We start from the raw sequence: 15,127 nt of genomic DNA on the forward strand, positions 1-15,127 counted from the left end.
TGTATAATTTATATCCTTTGGTTACTGAACTATAACCAACAAGGATACACTTCTCACTCTTGCCATCCAATTTATTTCTTAGTTCTTTGGGTACATGTGCATATGCAGTACACCCAAAAAATTTCAGATGTCTTACACTTGGTCTTACACCTCTCCAAGCTTCTTCTGGTGTTATGTTTTTCAAACTATTTGTAGGACATCTGTTGAGTAAATACACAGCTGTGTCAACTGCATAACCCCAAAAACTTTTTGGTAAATCTTTTGTTCTTCTTATATTTCTTTCCATCTCCATTATGGTTCTATTCTTCCTCTTTGCAACTACATTTTGTTGTGGTGTATATCTTGCAGTTAGTTGATGCTGAATGCCATGCTCTTCCATAAACTTTTCAACAACAGTATATTCTTTACCTCTATCAGTTCTCAAGATCTTGATACTCTTACCAATTTGTCTCTCAGCATAAGCTTTGAAACTTCTAAAAGCTTGAAATGCATCACTCTTTTGTTTAAGCAAATAAACCCATGCTTTTATACTAAAATCATCAATGAAAGTTATAAAATAATTATTACCTCCATGTGAAGTTACTTCAATAGGACCACACAGAACACTATGAACAATCTCCAATTGTTGATCATCTCTTCTAGCTTTGTTGACTGGGAATGGATCTCTGTGCTGCTTGCCAAAGATGCAATTTTCACATCTTGATTCTGGTACCTCAATAAAGGGTAATCCTGACACCATCTCCTTCTTTGCTAAAGTTTGCAAACTGTTAAAGTTTACATGTCCCATACTTTTATGCCATAACCAAGAATCATCATGAACACTGCTACTATAACAGATTTCCTTTTGATACTGAATATTCAAAGGAAACAATCTATTCTTAGTCATCTGCACTCTTGTAATAAGTCTTCTAAAACGATCTCGAAATGTACAAACACCATTAAAGATGTTCATAGAATAACCTCTTTCAGACAATTGACCCTTACTCAAAAGATTTTGATGCAAACCTGGTACATAAAACACATCCATAATATATGTTTTTGCACCATTTTTCAGAAAAATTCCAATCCTACCTTTTCCCATAACTAGAATGGTAGAATTGTTTCCAAACTTCACAGTTGATCGCACGGATTCATCAAGATTATCAAACAAATCTTTTCTTCCACTCATATGATTGCTGCAACCTGTATCTAGATACCACTTATGTTGAGGTTGTTCTTCAGATGTATGACAAGCCAACAACATATTTTCAGCTTTCTTTTCTTCTTCATCTTCTTCTTGGATTTGTGTAATATTAGCTTTGAAATTTGCTTTGTAGTTATTAGCAATTGTCTTTCTAGGTTTTGGACATTCAGTAGCAATGTGTCCAAAATCTCCACAGTTATAACACTGTATTTTTGATCTAACAAATGGCTTCCTATAACTTCCGTTATGAAAACCTCCAGCATTAGGTTTTCCTTGATTATTTCTCCAGCTAACTTGACTTTGAAGAGCTTCTTCAACTTGTTTTGCAACAACTGTCTTCTCCAACAACCTTTGTTCATAAGCTTGTAATGAACCCAACAACTTATTAAGAGTCATTGTTGCAACTGTGTTGCATTCTTCTATAGCAGTAACTTTTGACCCAAATTTTTCAGGCAAGCTTCTTAAAATCTTTTCTACAACTGTTGAATCTTCTACAGTATCACCATTGGCCTTCATCTCATTGACAAGATTCAGTGTTTTTGAGAAAAAAATCTGATATTGTTTCAGTTGTCTCCATCTGCAGCAGTTCATATTTTCTTTTCAAAGTTTGTAACCTAACCTTCTTAACCTTGTCAGAACCTGTATAATAGCTAACCAAACCATCCCATGTTGCTTTAACTTGCTTGATATAGATAACTCTGTCCATGAGAGATTCATGAATGCCCTGATGAAGAATATATGTAGCTTTAGAATTCTTCTTTTTGTTTTCAGTTAATTGAGTTTGCGCAGCTCCTTCAAGTACAAATCCTTCTGCTGGTTCTACATAACCATCCTTCACAATATCCCAAACCTCTTGGAATATGCATATATTCTCCATATGCAACCTCCAGTGTTCAAAGTTTTTACCTTCAAACACCGGCACCTTGATTGAACTTAAACTTGTCATCTTCTTCAACTTAACTTCTCATACCCACAGTCCTAGAACCTGATACCAGATGTAGAAAATCTGATATCAAAGACTTAGTGAAAAGAACACAAAACTTAACTCAAACAAACTCTCTTCAATTGATGTATTTCGTCTCATGGCTCAACAACCTATTTATATGACTCACAAACTTGACTCTTACGTAAAAAGACTTTCCTAATAAAAAATAAACTCTAACAAGAAACTTCTAGACAATTCTCACATAAACAAATTCTTAAAACCAGTAATACTTGCAACCCAAGTAAACTTCTAAATATCGTACCATGGATCAACAACTCTTGTTGATCCATCCACTTCATGTCAACTGTCCCAGTTGATCCATACTATACTGGATCAACACACACTGTTGATCCATATCACTTTCTTCACACTGTATTAATATACATTGTTGATCCCTTTTATCTTTTTCATAGTATTTTGGTTTACTTCTCAACACTATTAATTAATTAGCTTAAAAATGAATATGGATTGGGTTTCGAGGGTGAGTCAACTCAATCTTTTTCTCTTTTGGGTTGTCATATTGATTCACTTCCTACAAAATATTTGGGATTGCCTATTGGTGATAAATGTGGTGGTACTGCAAAACGGGATCTAGTAATTGACAATTTTAACTCTCAACTTGATGGATGGAAAAAGCCTTTGTTAAATAAAGCAGGCAAGATGACTTTCATTCCAGTTTACATGCTAGCTAGCTGATATATTTTTATCTCTTTATGAAATTCCTTCCTCGGTCTCAGAAAACTTGGGAAGCTCAAAAGAGACTTTTTTGGAATGATAACAAAGGGATAAAAAAGATGCATATGGTAAAACATGAGGTGTCTTGTACGAGGAAAAAGTATGGACGATTAGGTATCAAAATCTCAAGGAAGATGATTAAGTCTCTCCATACTAAATGGTCGTGGACATTTGCGAAGGAATAAGATACTCTTTGATGGAATGTAAATATCGAAAAATATGGCACTAAGATGGTCAAATGACTCTTTAGAACCCTTAAAACTTCTCATGGCTGATTTTTGTGGAGAAATATTATAAAGTGCGCCTCTATTTCCAAGACATATCAGATTCAAAGTAAACAAGGGTACTGGTATCCGTTTTAGGGTTGATAATTAGATGCTCCATGTTAAAGCATTGCTCGGTTGAACCCAACAAGCGTTGGTATGTCAAGTTTGGTTGTCATATTTTAGCTCCAAAACTCAAGGATGCTTGATTAGATTACTAGATTCATCTTTGTTAGCTTAGACTAAGAACAATACAAATGTTGGAACTTGCTGGTGTTACTCAGAAGAAACCAAAGACGTATCGACATCAACGAATGAATCATCTTTCTCTTCGAGGTTAGTAATACAGATTTGACTTTTTCTATTTATATCTACATTTTTTTTCAAGATGTTTAGATTAAAATATAACATATAAAGTATGTTTATGTATCTCTAGTATTAATGACGTGATCGTTCCATTATGGTCAAAGTGTTAAGGAAGTATATTACCAATTGTATCATAAAACTTTGGTATATTGAGTTATGAAATATAAATTTTGTCTTTTGAACTTCGTAGATTCAACATAACACTATTTGGTAATTTTTTTACTAGTTAGTGTGTTAAACTTTTGGGTTGATTTGTACCTAGAAACTTGTTCGTAGTTAAAATGAATCAAAGGATTTATTCTAGGACCGATCCCTTAAAAAGGGATATCTACTAGGATCGATCATAAGGATCTCTAATATGACCAATACCTTAAACAAGGATCTCTACAAGGACCGGTCCCAAAGATCATTAGCAAGGATTTCTAGTTGTACTGATCTTAATGATTAACCAAATAAGATGTATTTCAATTTCATCTATTAACTTAGGGTTCAGATAGCGGTCGAAGATATGGTTTGGTTAATATGGAAAGTTCACACGATGTCGACATAGTATTTGAACATATGCTAAACTCTTATGAATTAATGTTCAAGTATTTTCCTTCATACTCAATGAGATCCCAAACCAAAATTTTCTAAATATCTTTATGATATTCAAAATTTATGTGTCATTCATATCTCACTGGAAAAGCACATCTCTGGTTGACATACCAATAAAGTATGTTTTACATGCTAGCTAATATTGAGTCGTCATCCAAGAGAGATTTCGGTATATTAGTTAGATTATAGTTGGAATATTTACAAAACAGAAAATAAAGAATAAATGGAAGAGCGTGCTCAACTATATCTCTAATTAATTTCCTGAGATTGACAAGCAGTCACTGAAACATATTAGTCCTTTATTATTCCGGGATACGATGCAAAAGAGTTGAGTGATTGAAGTCTTCACAACAGGTGAAGCGACTTAATATAGTGGACTCTATATTATGACTCACGTGGGTAGACCAAATTGGTAGTAGGTGCGAGGATACTGAAGGAACTGACTTGGAGTTAGTTTATTCGGTTTCAACTATATGAATTTGTAGTAGTCTTTGTATAGCAGCTTAATTTTGAGAGTATTAGAAACTGAACAAGGTCCCGGGGTTTTCTGTATTTTATTTTCCTTGTTAAAAAATTCTTGTGCGTTGTGTGATTTACTTTACTTCGGCGTTATATTGCTTTTCATTTATAATTAAAGTAAATACATTAAGTATTTGATCCCATAGTTTGGTTCGAATTCCGAACTTACTCTAGTGTACACCTTGTTGTTGTCATCTTCTTGATAGTTCTTATCTATATTAGATCACACAAGGTGTGTCTTGCATAGGTTGATATTGGAAGATTTTGGTGTACTTGGTAACCTCGTCATTTCACTCTCATTCAATCTATGTTTCCCACTCTTTATTCTTTGGCCAGAGCCACATGAAAACATGTTGCTGACTTATATACTGAGGATGTAGGAATAATCAATTGGCATTTGTACTTTCCTAGAAGACTCAGTGTTGAAGATATAAATGAAATAGAAGGGTCTCATGTGTTTTAGATGTTGTCAATTTAAAAAACATCTAAGATGTTGTGCTAGAGTGGGTTATCCCTAGCAAAAAAAAAAACTCTATAAAGTCTACCTATGATAGTCTCACCAACAACAATTTATCTGAACCCATTAATCCTTTGTTTGAAGCAAGAAATATCTTACAAAATGAGTTGTTTAATGGGGTCTTTGATGTATAATCATTTGTTTGCTAGGGACTTGCTGGAAAAAAGAGGAATTGATGTGTACTCTGATTTTCCTTTTTTTTTCAAGATGAATCTTCTCGCCATATTCTAATGCACTGACTTTTTGCTTGAAATATTTGGTTGTATTTTTAAGACAAGCTTAATTGGCATTTCACTGCGACGCCAGTTTCAGTTTGACGATTCATTCTTGACAGTTCCAGCTTTATAATGATATCCAAAGTGATAATATCTGGAACAAGATACCTATAGTAATCTATTATGGTTTGAAAGAATTCGAGAGTATTTTGTAATTAGAAAAACAATGAGATTGTAATTTTTTATAAAATCCAAGTATAATGTATATTCATATGTCCCATTTTTCTAGGGATTTAAGGTATTCAAGCTTGTTGTCAATGTTAGATGACCAAAAAATTTCTTGATTTAAGTCTACTAATTAACCTTAGTCTCGGAATATGATTAGATTTAGGTAGCTGAATGTCAGAATCCATCGAATATCCTTGAAGATTAAAGGATGAAGATCACACAAAAAAATATCAGTAAGAACTTCATTAACAAAGGTAGTGAATACTAACTATATTATTTGACTCATTTTTTTCTATCGTCTAAGACAATATCGTTGGATGTAGTTATTAATGAGATACAAAGAATAAGATTCGAGTTCAAGCTTGTACTTGACTAATCCCAAAATTAGAACTTCAGGAATGAATTTTCAGATGAACTTAAGGTTGAGAACAAATCTAATTGTTCAAAAAAACTATGTTTGCACAAAAAGTGCCTAACATTCTAAGTTGCAACTTGAGTTCATGAACTGTACAAATTTTAGACGTCTAATATGTACTAGAGGTTGTAAATTTTTCGATTCTACGAGTTTTCTGTTGAACTCCAAATTGTACTTGCGTTCGCCAATTGATTTATGAAGTTAGTGAATAGTAAAATGCTTGGCTGCTTCAGTTAACACCAAAGTTTCTTGAGTTTGCGAATTGAATTTTTCAGTTCCCATACTGTAAGGTTCGTTACTGAACCGTATGGTACTTGATTTATTCACAGACCATATTGGTTAACTCGTGAACTTACGGTTCATGGCCTTTATTGATAAATACGTGTATGCACCATTCTTCTTTGTATCATAAGACAAACTTTTCATGCGCTTAATAGTTTTCATTATTGGCACCATGCTATTGTGAGTAAGTTAGTGCTTTTTTTAATCGTATAGAAGCTAAATTCTAGAAGCATCCTTCTTTGGAAAGTACTTTATCACCACTCTTACGACTTCTATCAAAGGAAAGAATTCTATTGATAGAATATTCCGACTATGGAAACAAGTCTTCTTGGGACCAAACTAAAAAGCTACTCTAAGTAGTATTCAGATTACTTGGGATCGAAGTAATTTGTAAACATGGAAAATAGTTCACGAACTTAGGAAAGCAAGTAATCGTTACTTGAACTTTAAAAAGCCTAGGCTTATATTTCATTATAAATAAAAGACTCTCTAGAACAAGGATTCGTAATCCATGCATGATGCACATTCAAGTTACTGCAAGAGTCGTTTTCCATATACCTAGGTTTCCCCGAGAAACATAATTATGTTACAAATTTTAAGTCTTTACTTGTGCTTTATGAAGTCCGGTGAGACTATCTTTTACCTGATGGATCTTTGTTATCCGGGATCTTACCTTGATTATTATAGTTATTTTTTTATTTTGAGGCCTGTCTTTTCTGATATAGACTGACCATTAAAGAACTATAGATTGAGGAATAAGATTTATAGAAACTATAAGAAGCTAGTTCTTTGTCTCAGACCTTGTTAGTTCCACAAGACTAGGATCTAAGCTTGTACTTAGATGGATCTTATGAGATAGAATTAACTAGAATCTATACAAGTTTTTAAACAATTTAAATCATAACTGTTGAGGGTTAATTGGTAATTATTTTACATTACTTTGATTATAATATTTAAAGGACATCAAATAGATATCATATTGGAGGTGGGGTTAACAATAGTTTTCATGGAGGACTGTGGATCATCTTTTAAAGAGAAACTATATTATGTTAGTTTTATTTTACAAGAGCGTCTTCTGAAGAGAACGTGCATTATGCTAGAAGATTCACAAGAGAATTTTCTAAAATTTATGTTCTGCTAGGAGTTTCACGGATGCTTAAAATATAACTATAGCATGGAAACTTTAAGAGTATACTTTGTCTCTTTTACATCTATGGTTAAGTCTGATATTATGCAAGAGGTGTAACAATTTAAATCTATGTTTATTAGGTTGGACCAGGTACCAAGATTTTCTACAAGATTGTATTTTTCTCGTTAAAAAAAATCTTGGTGTGTTTGCTTTATTTTTATTTCCGCTTTATAAACTCATTTATAATTAATTATAGTGAAAGAAAATAAGTACATTAATGATACTGTACTTGTTGATTACAATCTGTAGCAACGATTATCTAGGGGTTGTATTATGGGTGCATGAACGAAAATATTGGTGGTATATCACTCTCCTTTTTAGAGATTAGATTCTCAAATGTAACTGAAAATGTGGGGGTCTAACAACCACATCCAACAATTCGTTCGGCAATCTGGAAGGACTTACTCCAATACACTTTCTAGAGAATCAACAAGACAGTTAGACTCAATCTAAAATAAAGTATATCAAAGAGTTTAATATCTCTAACTCTTAATTCAATCCGCAATCAGTAAATAGAAATTTGCGAGCCCGATTGAATATAAGAGGAATTTGATGTTGTTTTGAAAGTGGTAGTAAAGTTCGTTCAACTCGGATTGTGTAAAGGTTTGATTTAAGAAATAAGAATAAAAATACTAAAAATATATTCACAAGGTTGTCACGAATATCGTGAGGTACTGAGACTTAGGATTTCACCACTAATCACATTCAATTGGTTCATATGATGACTCATAACAATTCTAGCTCTTTTGTTGACTCTTTTCTTTGCCAAAAGTAGATTTTATAAAGCATTAGATGTAAATCACAAGCATGACGCATCAAAAGTTCCTAAAACCCAGCATGCGACATCAAACAAAATCACAACTAATCAAGAAAAATCATAAATCGATTAAAACAAGTGCAAAAGTCATAAAGAATCAATTATAGTTACCAAGTGATTGTGAAATAGGGCTTCCTCCATCATCCCAGTGTTTGGGTTTAGCTCCTCATGTCAAAAACACGCTCAAAATATTTAATCATGGCTCAAATAGGTGTTTTTATTGAAGAAGTGAATCTGTAACAGATATAATTGTTACAGAATCCACTGTTACGGAAGCTGCCCTTACAAATAAATTCTAACAGGAATAGTTGTTGCAAAGCTTTTACAAAGGTATTGTATTTGAAAGATTAGGTAACGGTTTCTTGCTAAGTTGCGAAGTGTTCTACGACGTTGTTCTTCAGCAGCAAAAACGTCTTCTCTGCAACTCTTGATTTTCACCTCTGCAGCTTCACCAAGCCCTCAGCTCGGTCCCCCAAAGTCTCGACCTTCTCCCTTGAACTCCCAGCAACTTATATATGCCAACAGAGCGATTTAATCTCCCCAAAAACTCATCGAAATCTCTTTTTTCCTTCCTTGACAGTTACGGCAATAATCTTTTCTCTAAATTGTTCCACGCGTTTCTGAGCTTTCCCGATTGTCTCAAACTCTTCCTTACATAGATATGTATCTTTGGAAAGAGTTTTAGGTCTTTAGTCTCTCTAGAACTTCTAAAAATAATCTCAATAGGGTCCGTGTAAAAACACTTTCCCTGTTTATCTCCAACTCGGTTTCTAGCCCAATTCGATCCAAACAAACGACTATACGAGGCTTGTTTAGTTGAATCACGTCCAGCCCAATCAATTCTGGCGATTGAATCTCACTAAAACACCTTCGAAATCAATCCCCAACTCTGCCAGTTGCATGCACAAAATTTCCCGCCAATTTCAGTTTTTAAAACGATGAAGATGACCTCCCCCTATCCTGTGCTGGTCTCCCTTTAGCAGTTGCCTGGAAATGGATGCCCCTTAGTAATTAGTCACCCCTTATCCATTTGAGGGGTCTGAATAGAAAGTGTCCTCCGGGGGTGCCCCACGCAACTTTTCGAGCCGATTTTTCCAAAAATGTTTATTGGCCAAAAATACCTACACACACATAAAACACCATAATAAGTACAAAAATGAGCACTATCAATATATAGAATCGAGACAAATTAGACACAAAATGTGTCTATCAGAATTACTTGAACGTTACCAAAGACCAATGTTCAAGTGTCAATCAATGTAAATCAACAACCAAAGGTTGGATATTCTAATTGATTAATCTTAACGCACAACCTGTGATATTTCAATTATATAAAAAAATATAATGCGGAAAAGAAATAACACAGACACGAGAATTTTGTTAACGAGGAAACCGCAAATGCAGAAAACCCCGGGACCTAGTCCATATTGAACACCACACTGTATTAAGCCGCTACAGACACCAGCCTACTACCAATTAACTTCAGATTGGACTGTAGTTGAACCCTAATCAATCTCACACTGATTCAAGGTACAGTTGCGCACCTTACGTCTCTGATCCAAGCAAGATACTACGCACTTGATTCCCTTAGCTGATCTCACCCACAACTAAGAATTGCTACGACCCAAAGTCGAAGACTTGATAAACAAATCTATCTCACACAGAAAAGTTTATAGGACTGAATAAATCTGTCTCCCACATAAATACCCAAGATTTTTTGTTCCGTCTTTTGATAATTCAAGGTGAACATGAACCAATTGATAAACCGGACTTATATTCCCGAAGAACAACCTAGTATTATCAATCACCTCACAATAAACTTAATCGACGAGTGAAACAAGTTATTGTGGAATCACAAACGATGAGACGAAGGTGTTTGTGATTACTTTTCTATCTTTCCTATCGGAGATATAAATCTCAAGCCAATTTTACAATTGCACTCAATCACGATAGAAACAGCAAGACCAGATCATGCAACTACAAAGAGAATAGTTGGGTCTGGCTTCACAATCCCAATGAAGTCTTCAAGTCGTTAACCTACAGGGTCTCGAGAAGAAACCTAAGGTTAAAGGAGAATCGACTCTAGTTATGCAACTAGTAACACACATGAGGTGTGTGGACTAGGTTTCCCAATTGCTAGAGTTCTCCTTTATATAGTTCTCAAATCAGGGTTTGCAATCCAAGTTACCTTGGTAACATAACATTCAGTATTCACCGTTAGATGAAAAACCTGATTCAACCAAGCTAATATCTTTCAACCTTTAGATCAAACTTATCTTGTTACACACTAATGAAATGTACCCTCATTTAGGTTTATGTAACCGTTCTTAAACGTGTACACCATGTTGCTTCACAAATAGTTAACCGAGGTTAGTCATATGATTACTCTCATATAAACCTTATTCATCTTAACCATAACTAGTTCAAATGACTCAAATGAAACTAGTTAAAGAGTTGTTCAATTGCTATATTCTCATGGATTTATACAAGAATACAATTGAAGCAAAATCGGTTTGATTCATTTGAATCGATACATGAACATTATAGCCACGGTTTGCAAAGATTGCATTCCTTATTGATTAATGTTTTAGTTCATGAATTGACCGATTTGATAAAGTAACCAGCTTAAGTATGTGTACGGGTATGCGTACTTAAGCAACCGGATTTGAGTTGGTTTAGTTCCCAAACTCAGCAGAAATTTTCGGTTCGAAAACTTCCGCCAGTATGCGCACAGGTAGGCATACTTAAGGTGACTAGTTAAGAGCTTGTTAATTCCCAAACTTAGTAGAATTTTTCGGTTGGAAAACTTCCACCAATATGCGTACGGGTACGCATACTTAACCTGTCTCCTTCACCAATTTCGTATACACACATATGCATACTCTTGGTTCCCGGTTTATGGATTTATACACTAATGTGCGAACACACTATATATGCTTATATCTAAATATGGTTACATAATCTCAACTCCTTATTTAAATCATTGAAACATTCTATAATGATAATAGCCGTTTTCACACACTATTAGCATCAAAGCAATTTTCAAGATATTGAAATAATCATTATCGAAACATCCCAAGTATTACACCAAATGATTGTATCACACAAACCATGTAAGATGTTACTCGACAATTTTCTCATGATATAAGATGAACTTGGTCGAAGCGAAAGCTTACCAACACATATTTCGAGAAATATGTAAGCGAGATATACTCAGTACGAATTCTCAAATGTGTATAGAGAAAACTATATCGTAACATGACTTATGTCTCAATATAGGAGATAGAGTAGAAATGGACTTTCCAAGTGATAGATGAGTTTAAGTATCCACATACCTTTTGTCGATGAAGTTCCACAAGCTCTCCTTAGTAGTTTTTCGTCTTCAAGTGATAAGCGACGTGAAGTCTAAGTTCAACTACACAAACTATGTCCTAGTCCGAGATATTTATAAATAGGATAGAAATCAAGACTTATAGTTTTGATCACTAACATTGACAAACATGCTTGAGATAGCAACGCATGCGAGTTTGACCGAGCAGTGCTCTAACAATCTCCCCCTTTGTCAATTTTAGTGACAAAACTATCAATACATATGGATTACAAAATAAATAAAAATTGTAGCTTCTCATCCAAATGCTTGATCTCCTTTGCATCTTCAACTCGACTCGAAATCTTCGTCACTTCCAAGTACTCCATGATCCTAAAGGTTGTAAGTTCAGCATCATAGTTTTTGAAGATCCGTAGCGATAACAATGTCATAGTATTATTACACAACATCAAAGTTCAATTGTATCACAACTTTGAGAACAATACTATGGTGATATGTATCACTCCCCCTTAGTCAATACTTCATCTTGACATGAAAACCACTCCCCCTTACATAATGATTCGTAAACCATATGTATTTGCAGTATCACACTATACATTAATTCTCCCCCTTTTTGTCAATATAAATTGGCAAAGGTACGAAAATTAGTGGGGTCCTAATGAAATTTTCACGGAGATACTTCATGACCAAAAGATAATACCATATGAACTTATTTAGATGCCATCATAAAGCCGAAGCTAAATGCATTCATCAAGGAGTTTATAAAGATACAAGATAACCCTATAATATTCCACAGCCTCACACCCCACAAAGATTTGGCAATTAAGAACAAGTTCAAAAATAACTCTCCCCCATTAAATGTCATTCCCGAAAGAACAACAAAGGCGACCTTACTTTCACAAGGAAAGAAGGATTTCTTTGGACATTACCAAATCATATGAAAACATGAATTTGAAATTATCTACAAAAGAATTCATGATTAATCCAATCGAAATACACAATTAAATTAACCACAAGAAAACCCATAATTATTTCAATTGGAATTACACAACTAAATTAACCACGAAAGTGATCAATTCAATTGGTCATGCTCGTCATAAGAGAACTTACGAAGCAATAACTAAACTGACCACAAGAGAATGATCAATTCAATTGGTCATGCTCAAACATAAGAAAACTTATGGAGCAACACAGTATATGCACAAAAATGTGGATCGGAGATCGACCAATATTGCGGAATAGACAAGGATTCATTCTATTTTCCATCACTATTTGCACAATGACATACAATAGACTTAATCCTTGTAAACAAAAGTTTTATCCTTTCTTCCATCAAAACAATGACATAAAAGGCTTTAACTTTTGTAATGTCAAAAGTTCATTCTATCTTCTATCAATACTTTTATACCGACTTTTGAACAAGAGTATTTGTACTCCTTATGGATCTAACATATGTAGCAGTTTAATTGAAAGAAAGTCATTCAAGTCTAAACATAAGAGTTATTACAACCATTAAAAGGTTTAGACATAGATCATCACACAAGAAGTTTAACAGATAATAACTTGACAAAGAGCTTAAACAGAAATCAAGGCAAAGACACTAGTCCAGATTGCGATAAAAGTTCTCAGCAATCTTGGATATTGATTCATCTAGGTCAGGGTGGACTGTCACAGCATGAGTCAATTGTCTCTCCAAGCACTCATTCCTTTGAAGTAGACGAGCGACTTCAGGATTGGCAGGTTTCTTCATTTTGTTAATGTCTCCCTGAGATAGGGGAGTAGCTTGATCAGTGCAAGTACCAATGGGAATAACCTTGAAGTGACTGCTAATTCTGCTAATGAGGCAGGGAAACCCAAGATTTTTCTTCTGAGACACCATATGAATCATTTGTCGAGTAAACTGATAGACACATTTTTGTGTCTAATTTGTCTCGATTCTATATATTGGTAGTGCTCATTTTTGTACTTATCATGGTGTTTTATGTGTGTGTAGGTATTTTTGGCCAACAAACATTTTTGGAAAAATCGACTCGAAAATTTGCGCGGGGCACCCCCGGAGGACACTTGCTGTTCGGACCCCTCAAATGGATAAGGGGTGACCAATTACTAAGGGGCATCCATTTCCAGGCAGCTGCTAAAGGGATACCATCACAGGATAGGGGGAGGTCATCTTCTTCGTATAAATTCAGAAAAAGGCGGGAAGAAATAACCAGCGAAGAACCAAACTTTCGATTGGATTTCGAAGATGTTTTAGTGAGATTCAATCACTGAAATTTGCTGGGCTGGACGTGATTCAACTAAAAAGGCCTAGTATGTGCGCTGGAATCAATCGAATTGGGCTGGATAAGCCGGAAAAAGGAAACATAGTTTGAGTTTTGCACGGAAACTTTGTGGAATTATTTTAGGAATTCCAGGGAGACTAAACGCGTGATATTGTTTCCTAAGGTAGTATTTTATCTAAGGAAGAGTTTAGGATGGTTTGGAAGTCTCAGAAATGATTAAGGAAGTCGGCAGAAGAGATTATTGCCGTGGCTTGCACGAAAAGAAAAAGAGAGAATTAATAGCTATTTTTAGGTTTCTGAGTAGTATAAAAGGTGTGTTTAAGTCCCAGGGAAGGAAACGAATTTATTGGAGAAGTCGCAAAGGAGTTTGTAACACTACAGAGGCGAATTGATCAAGTTGCAGGAAACCCGTATTTCTGCTGCTGCTGCTGAAGAACATCCGTTGCAAATAAGAACATCGTCTCAAATTTGTAACTCTGCTACAATAACTTCTTTGTCACAGTCAGTCATTCGTTTTGCGACTCCAATACACCGTTGCAAACATTCAGAGTTATAGTTTTTCATCTTTTAATCAACTTTTGAACCATAAACAAATATTTTTAGCAAGTGATTAATATGAGGAGCTAAACCCCATTGCTGAGGCGACGGAGGAAGCCATTTTTCCAATTATTATGTGGTAAATTATATTTAATTTAATTTTCGTAATTCTTTTATGATTATTTGCACTGAACTGAAATCGAATATATGATTCTGATTAAGTGGTTGTGTTCTCAATTTATGGGTCATGCTTAGGTTAAATCTTTTGATGGTCCATGCTTTCGATTTACAACTATTGTTTTGAGAATCTACTTGTCTAGGCGAAAATATTAGAATCACTTTAAACGTAAAGAGTTGCATAAATATTGACTAGATTAAATCACATAAAAATTGGAGATTGGTGGAATCCAAAGTCTCAGTGATTTTTATAAACTTGAATACAATTTATTTTTAAGTTTTCTATTTTAATTTGAGTCTAAAATCGAGTCTACATAATCCGAGTTGAACGAACTTTATTACCACTTAAAAACTACATCAATTTTTGGCGCCGCCGACGCGGATTTGTATTAGGTTTTAGGTTTTAGATTTATTTTATTTCTTTTAGAATTTTTGTTCTCTTTTACGCCTTTGGTATTTTTTGATTCTTTTCATATTTCGAGCGAAGCTACA

Source organism: Papaver somniferum, chromosome 5, assembly GCF_003573695.1.
Source record: "Papaver somniferum cultivar HN1 chromosome 5, ASM357369v1, whole genome shotgun sequence".
Lineage (NCBI taxonomy): Eukaryota > Viridiplantae > Streptophyta > Magnoliopsida > Ranunculales > Papaveraceae > Papaver > Papaver somniferum.